We start from the raw sequence: 8,233 nt of genomic DNA, 5'->3' as shown, positions 1-8,233 counted from the left end.
GAGTTCGTTGTTAATATTAGAACCTATTATGAAGTAGATATGGTAAAAATATTTTTACTCTCTCTCAAATCCCTAAATAAAATATTTCAACGTCTATATTAAACAAACTTTGTGTAGTCCCTGCCACTTAAGTTAGAAATTATGGTTTAGGAAAATTAAATAAAAATTTATAATCAACAATGGTTGATGCTAATAGTGGTCAATAGGATAATTGAATCTTGTGATATTTCTTTGGAAGGAACTAATAAAATTAAGTGTAATGTGGATAAATTAATTGTTTGCTTCGGCACAACGAATTTCATAAATTTTGGTGGGTAGTAACCACTAGTAAATGTACACATTTAAAATTTTACTCCTACAAAAGTGCTGAGAAAAACATAAATAATGGTTGGAAGTAACTTCTAGTAAGTCTGAAAACTTCTTGGGAGAGGAGAAAAATTGGTGGCTCTACAATCTGAACTAGGGTTTGAGTTAGGGTTTAGCTGCTGGTAACCATGGCGGGTCGTGGAGGAGGGAGTTCTGCTCCCTCCTACAGTCAAGGGAGTTGGTTTGCATCACTTCAAGAAACCAACAGAGGTGATAAATAAGGATATTAACACAGGAAATATCAAACCTCACGAACAAGAAGAAAATCATGACGAAGATAGCAGGTAGAAGAGGAAGGAGGGTAGCAATGAGAAAGTTGTACCTATGAGTGCGACAGGGGTCTGTAAACCCAAGTAGACCATTATTCCTTAGGTCATTTTAAGTGACCCAGTGTAACGAGTGCACAGATATCACATGGCGGAACACGCGATTATATAAAAATTTATGGGGATTTGGCTGACGGAGAAGGCCTTGCATGCATGGATAAGGAACCATTGGAAACCCAAAGGAGAAATAAACCTTCACCTAGGGTCCAAGGGCTTCTTTATGACGGTGTTCACGAGCTTAGAAGATAAAGACAGAGTGTACGAGGGAGGACCCTACATTTATGCTATTGCGGGCCTTTTCATGCGACCATGGGTGATGAATTTTGTCCCAGAATGAGAAATGTTCACTTCGGTATCGGTATGGATAAGACTTTACTCCCTTCCTTTATATTATTGGTTGTCGAAGTATCTAAAGGCTATCAACAACAAACTAGGGCATTTTATAAAGATATCAGATGCGACTCTAAGAGGAAAATACACTTCCTTCACCAAAATTTGTGTGGAAATGGACTTATCTAGGGCACTTCCAGACGAGATCATTTTAGAAGTGTATGACAAAGAATGGGTGCAGGAGGTGGACTATGAACATGTCCCATTTAGGTGCTGTAAGTGCCATGAACACGGGCACCTATACAAAGACTGCCCATTAAACAAACTCGATAGCAACACAAAAACGACCACAGGCAAAGATCCCGAGGGTTTCACTGAGGTGGGGGTAAAGGGAAAGAAGGAAAGCAATACCAAAAGAAAACAATGAGGATGGGCAACTGAGCCACAATAGTTTCAATATCTTAGAAGAATAAGTTTGAAACAACGAGGCAAACTAGGAATCACAGACTAATACCACTGAGAAGGATAGGGATGCTAGCATGGAGTATATACCAGAGAATAGCCAGAAAAAGGATGATCTATCGAGCATTGTGGAGCTCAGTAGGGACCATGAGATGACCCCAAGTGAGGCAAGAATAGAGGACCATGAACTGCAGGAGACTCTAGAGAGGGAGAACATAGATCTAGAAAAGTTTATGGAATAGGGTATTGCCAAAGTGGTTGACTCCTTCCCAAAAGAGGAGTTTGATAAGGTCCAACAACTCTTCCTCTGGAGATTCCAATCGAAGGGTTCTAGAATCAAAAGAAACCATGATAGAGGGATGAAAATAATGGAGGAAACACCAGGGCACTCTTCCAAGAATCCGGGTAGGAAAAGAGGAAGAAAAAGACAGAATGAGATGTTGACCGAATGTGGAAAACTCATGATTAACTCTGGTAAGATTGATCACACCAGTTACTACTTTACAAACCTTTCTTAATGAAGCTTACAATCTAGAACATTAGGGGCCTAACAATTAAAAGGAAACAAAGAAATCTTAGCAGTATAATAAAAGAAAAAAAACTAGATATGGTTTTTATTCAGGAAAAAAGTGTTCAATGGACAAGATCAGAGAAATACATAGAAAATGGTTAAGCAAGTATGAGTATCTAGAGGTTAAGGCAGATAACTTGGCGGGGGGGATTCTTACGCTTTTGGATCCCTAGAAACTTGGAATCCTAGATGCAGAAGCGTTTAGGAACTATCTATCACTGGTGATTCAACCTTTGGGTGTTATGGAGATTTACATGATTACCAATGTCTATTGTCCTAAAAAACTAGAGGACAAACTCAAGCTTCTCACCTCCCTTGAGGAGATGAGAGAGAGATATCCTGATATGCCCTGGATTCTGGCAGGGGATTTCAATATGATCAAATCTCTTACAGAGAAAAAAGGTGGAACCAGAATACTAGGCAGAGACTCCATTACCTTCTAGAACTTCATAAATAACATGGGACTAGTTGATGCTGAAACAATAAATGGCACTTTCACCTGGAACAACGAGAGAGAAGGGGCTTCTCAAGTTGCCTCAAGGCTTGGACCACTAGCCTATCCAGCTTGAAGCCACTTTTATGGGTACACTAAGGAACAAACCTTTTAGGTTTAAAAATGTCTCGCTCTCTCCCCCTGACTTCACCAACAATATTGACAAATGGTGGAAGGAAGAGTCTCCCATTCAAGGCACTAAAATTTTCATGCTACAACAAAGACTTAAACACATCAAATCCAGACTCAAAGATTGGAACAAAAAAGAGTTTGGTAATATTTTCAAAGCCAAAAGAGAAGTTGAACAAAAACTCCAAGGGATTAATTAGATCATAATCACATATGGTTTTACCAAGGAAAGGAAAACTTAAGCCAATTCTCTTCAAAAGGAATGGGAAGATTGTTATAGACATTTTTGTGCCTTACAACATTGAGCATGAAATTTCCATAATCCAGGGGATCCAAAGTCCCTAAAAGAGTTGTTCCTACCCCTAAAGGAACAAGGTCAACCAATGACATCTTCTCCCAGAAGTTCTCCACCAAAAACAACTCAAAAACAGTCAATTCAGGATCAATTTAGAAGCTCTTCTAGCTACCTGCGTTGCAGTGCTCCCCAGTACACTAGTTGGGTGCGTTGCAACGCACCTAAAAGCACTACCAGGGTGCGCTGAGCGGGAAATGACAAATGGAAAACTCATTCAATGAGGTGGAAAGACCCTGGAAGCTTCCAGAATCTTCTCCAATGACACTTGCCTCAATGAATTCGACTAGTGATGAGTAAGAGGCTGTCAACCTCCAAGTGGAAGCAAGAACTGACAGAGAGAAGCCACAAGTCAAAACATAAGCTGACTCATCCTCTCTGCTTACATCTATATATGGGTCTCTCACCCAGAGATCCAGGAGGCTGGAATTTTGTATTTTGAAGAGAATTGTTGTTGGTTTGAGATTGAGATTAGTACATTGGGTGATTTATGCTTTGTTGGAGGAGAGGAAGGGATTCCTTTGCTGGGAGGTAGATGCTGGATCGGAACTCACTTGGTTGTATCTCCTCTTGGACTTTCTTATTCTAATCAATAAACTATTTGAGTTTCTCCTACATGCTGTGTACCAATGATGTTTTGTTATGCTTACATGTTTAGCTTAATCTGATCTTGAGCTTTTTATGAATGTATATCTATATCTTCGTGTAGTTTCTCTCTCTTGTGATCTTGCAGGAATTCGGTGAAGCTGGGCCGGTGAAGGAGCAAGGAGCTGAGAGCCACTGAAGAGAGGAGTGATTGGATCAACAAACTAGTGAAAGACACAGGTTAGTTACATCCTTTCGCCTCATTTACATTTCATAAAGAAGAAATACTCAATTAGTTTTCCTTGTTTGTTGCTAAGGCACTATCACACCTTAGAGTGGGATAGGGGCATTCCGAATGGATACTTTTCCCAACAACAAATTGGCGACTCCACTGGGGATCGTATCTTGTTAGTTTATTTTTGTTTCTATTGTTGTTCACCTCATAAACTCAAGAGTGCCGAATCGAACTACATTTGCCATTTTCAAATGAAAAGTAGAGATCTGCTACTCTAGTCCATTCGCTGGGCCTGTTTATGATCTGAACAGCTGATCCACAAGTGCTCTAACAGCCCTTTGTGATAGATCTTAGTCCTCCTTTAAATCATCCTCCTAATTGTACCTAATTGATAGCTTTTATCCGGCCAAAAACTGTATACTAAACTGCAAACCGTGACCCAGAACCCAGAGACAATTCTCGTTTCTGCTTCAGCCCAGACTCTGTGAAGAGGTTCTGCATTTCAATGCAGGTCCCGTGAAGGATACCTGCACTGAAGTTCAGTTTCTCTGTGCTGAGGGTGCGCTGATCAGCCCTTGCCTTGTGCAGCTGTAGTTCCCTGCTTCCTTTTGCTCAGTTTTGTCTCTGTTTTTGCAGCCTGTTATCAGTGTGTGTACCTATCTGAAACCCCTTTTCTTTGCCTCAATTCCGCCTCAGTTGTATAAAGAAACTGTATTTGTTCTTTGTGTATTTGTTACATCATTTGCAGTTTCCCATTACAAAAGTAAACTAGTCATACTGTCACCCTTAGATCTAGACCTGTCGTAAGTGTCGTTTTGATCTTAGGAGTGAGTTTGTTTGCTATTCACAGTTGATTAAGCTTTTACTTTTGTCGTTTGGTTTGAATTTATGCATTTCTAGTGTCGAAACAAGTAAATCATAAAGTGTTGTAATCGTCTTTTTGATTTCGAAAAAGGAGCTTATTTATGTTTTTCACTTGAAATCGAATTCAAATTTGTACAACAACTTTCTTTTTAGGCATCAATATTAAGAAAGCAAAAACAAATACATGCATATGTGCATTTGCATTTTGATAGTTTGCATGCTTTGATTTAGGAAAAGTGCATTTACAGTGTGCTCTATGCTCTTTGAGAAAAGATTGTGTCTTTCTTTTCCCCTTGTAGCTAGGATTTTCATTGTTGAAAAGATATAAAAGCTTGCTTATCATCTTTAGACTGCATTTAGGAATTGTATCATACATCTCGTGATGATCCAAAAAGGTAAACTTCTAAGAAAGATCAGCCTAAAATAAATTGAATGAACTTAACAACGCTTTGTAACTTAGCGCACAACATAGAGGTCTAGGCTAGAGACGTGTTCCGACGTCGTAAAACCTGGTGACTGTCGATCTCGCTGATGGTTGGGTGATTCCTCTTGAGAGACGATAAGCACCAGTACAGATTGTGCTCCCACGTACCGTCGAGTATATATTAAGAGACCCCTATAGGCATAAAACCTTTATCCTTAGGAAGCCGTGCCGGCCGCCCTACTGATCGCAATGCACTGAACACAGCATTCGGGAGGATTGACCGCCCGTACCTTAAAAAGTATTCTGCGGTTTTGTGAAAAGTTTGGCACACCCTCTACCTAGAACTCCAGAGCAGTTCCTTTTGGCCTTTTTTAGACTCTATAATGGAAAACGTCCATCCGAGCATTTGTCACTTCGAGCTCGTTAAAAAATCGAAGGAGACTAGAGTCATCTTTTGGTTTTTCTCGACTCTTTAAAATTGAAAAAGCAAGTTGTGTCCAAGTGTCGTTAAAATTTGTTTCAAACGGAATATTCATACCCTTTTTCCTGCGTTGATCTTTAGGTTGAGAAAATGGAGCCTACCAACCAAGGAATTCCCCTTGGTGGAAATCCTAGTCCCTTCTCTTGGGGAGATGTTGGTGCGCCCCATATGGCCACATTGTCGCTTCCAGGACTGACTTGGCTTTCCGATCTCGCTCTTCTCAACCAATGTCGTTCAGAACACCACTATTCCTGAACAGTCGAATCAATAGTTAGACCAGTCCATAGTTACCCACCATCCTTCTACTTCCTCTAATTCTTCCTCTCCTCCTTCCTCTTCGCTTGATGGAACTGGTAAAACAAAAAACCAAGTTCCTAAGGAGAAGAAGGAAAAGAAGAAGAAAGAGAAGAAGAAGAAGGAGCCAAAAGCGACTGGGGGCAAACAAGTGTCATCTGACAAAAATCCACACACAGCACTGACTAGGCCTAAATCGCCATGTGTCATATGCAAGGGAGGCCATTTCCACAGAGATTATCCCTGCATCCGTCAGATACTAAGGGACTGGTCTCCCCGTTTGCACAATCCGGTGGCATCAACCTCTGATAGCCAGGTTGAATGCACACCGTCAACTAGCGAAAGTGAAGTCCTTGGACAAAAAGGGAGAGCTAGATCTCCCTGTAGACTATGCGAAGGCAATCATGCTATCCACCATTGTCCCTTCTTAGATGAAGCAAAAAGAATTTTGGAATCGTCTAGTTTCATCGTTACGACTTCCTCCTGGATATAAAAAACTCTTGCCGAGTCCTTCGTTAGTTGAAAATCCTGCTGACCCGCTCAAGTGGTCAGCTAAAGCGTCGGTCATTGATGATGAACCAGCTGAATCCATACCCGAAGAAAGTCAAAAGGTCGAGGCGGCAATTGAACCGGTCTTGCCTTCAGAGGTTTTGTCTTCGAATGATACAGTCACTTAAGAGGATAAAGATGACACCATCCAAATTCTCTTCATCAACACAGACTCCGACGAGCACGGGGGCAATCCCCCCATTCCTTTATCGCAGGAAGGAAGTTCGTCAGAGCGATACCCGACCGTCTACTCGGTCCCACCACAAAGCAACCTAGTTGTCTCCTTCGACTGGAACCAACTAGGTAGACCCTGTTTGCCACCAAGCATACCATTCAGAATTATCGTCCAAATATACAGAATGGTCATGGCTGGCACCATCATTGATGAGGGAGCATCTGTGAGTATCCTTTCCTCTACTGCTTGGAAAGCGCTTGGTTCTCCAGCACTTTTGCCTGAAATGAGAAATCTGACAGGCTTTGATAAAGGAACCAGTCGACCTTTAGGGATCCTCCCCAATGTGCCTATCACATTGAAAGGGAAGACCATTCAAATGAACGTGATGGTCGTTCAAGGACCCTTGGATTATAACCTACTCCTTGGACGAGACTATATATATTGCATGGGAGCCATCGTCTCCTCACTCTTTAGAGTAATGTGTTTTCCACACGAAGGAAGAGTGGTCAAGCTCGTGGACCAGCTTTCATTTCCCGGATCACGCATCGCAAATAGTCATATACCATCCCTAAATGGTCTCTTCATGCAAGAAATGTCTCAACCCACGCTCCGTCCTCCCGATGAGCACAAGTAATTCGGAAGGATATGACTGGAACCCAGGGGGCATGCGTCCTGGTCTGCTTCGGCAGGAAAACTTTGGGTATAGGGTAGGTTTCCGCGAGAGAATATGACTAGTCCGTACCCCGTCCGTGATTGGAAGAGGGGTTGTTCTAGAATAAGATTCTCTTGTCAAAGTTGTGTGAGTTGGCATAACTGAGTCAATCACCTTTGTCTATCTCGGTAGACATTGCCGAAGAAGTGTTTTGTTTGAAAGATTAATAGAACAATCTTTGGGTGACCTGTAAGAGGTAGGCCTCTCTCGCTGAAACAAATGTTTTATCGGACTAAAGTAGGGGTAACCTTGAAACTCTGTTTTATACCTGGGGGCATGCAACCCTTTTGGAGTGCAAGCAAGGGGCGGCTATTTATTTTTTAAATTTTTAGGTCCTCCCTTTAAACCTGTAGGTCTAACCCTTTAAACTCGTAGGATTAGTCGTTTCCGAACTTGCATAATGAAAGGATGCGGGGCATAGCTTTGTAAGGCGCAAGCTCCATAAAAAATGGAATCTTACATGAGACATTCTTATCATATGACTGGATAATCGAGCAGTTTTAGCACATAGTTCATGCTCGTTAAAAAATAAACATAAGATCGAGCAAGTGTTTCAACCTGCGTTTAAGCTCGTTAAAAAATGAACTATCCTCCGGTAAATAACCACCGTGAATGTAACATTATCAGCCATTAAATCCTTGGTCGTGTTTGCACCGTCACCTCCACTTTTCCATTGGCCGATCATTCACCTCCATTTGATTGTTTACCCATTTTGAGGAACAGCTGCGAAGAGTGATTTCACTAGCCATCCTTGTGACACTGCCGTGATTGGAAAATTCCAACCCTTACCTGGAATCAGCTGCTAACCCTTTTATCACTCGTTCCACAAAAGACGAGTTCTTCTTTAAGCTCTTGTCATCTGACTCGTAAAATATGAAAAGATTG

The sequence above is a fragment of the Pinus tabuliformis genome, chromosome 5_1 (genome assembly GCF_031772625.1).
Source record: "Pinus tabuliformis cultivar Carrire ecotype Pingquan chromosome 5_1, CPIR1, whole genome shotgun sequence".
Taxonomy (NCBI): Eukaryota; Viridiplantae; Streptophyta; class Pinopsida; order Pinales; family Pinaceae; genus Pinus; species Pinus tabuliformis.
This window is presented reverse-complemented; position numbering follows the sequence as displayed.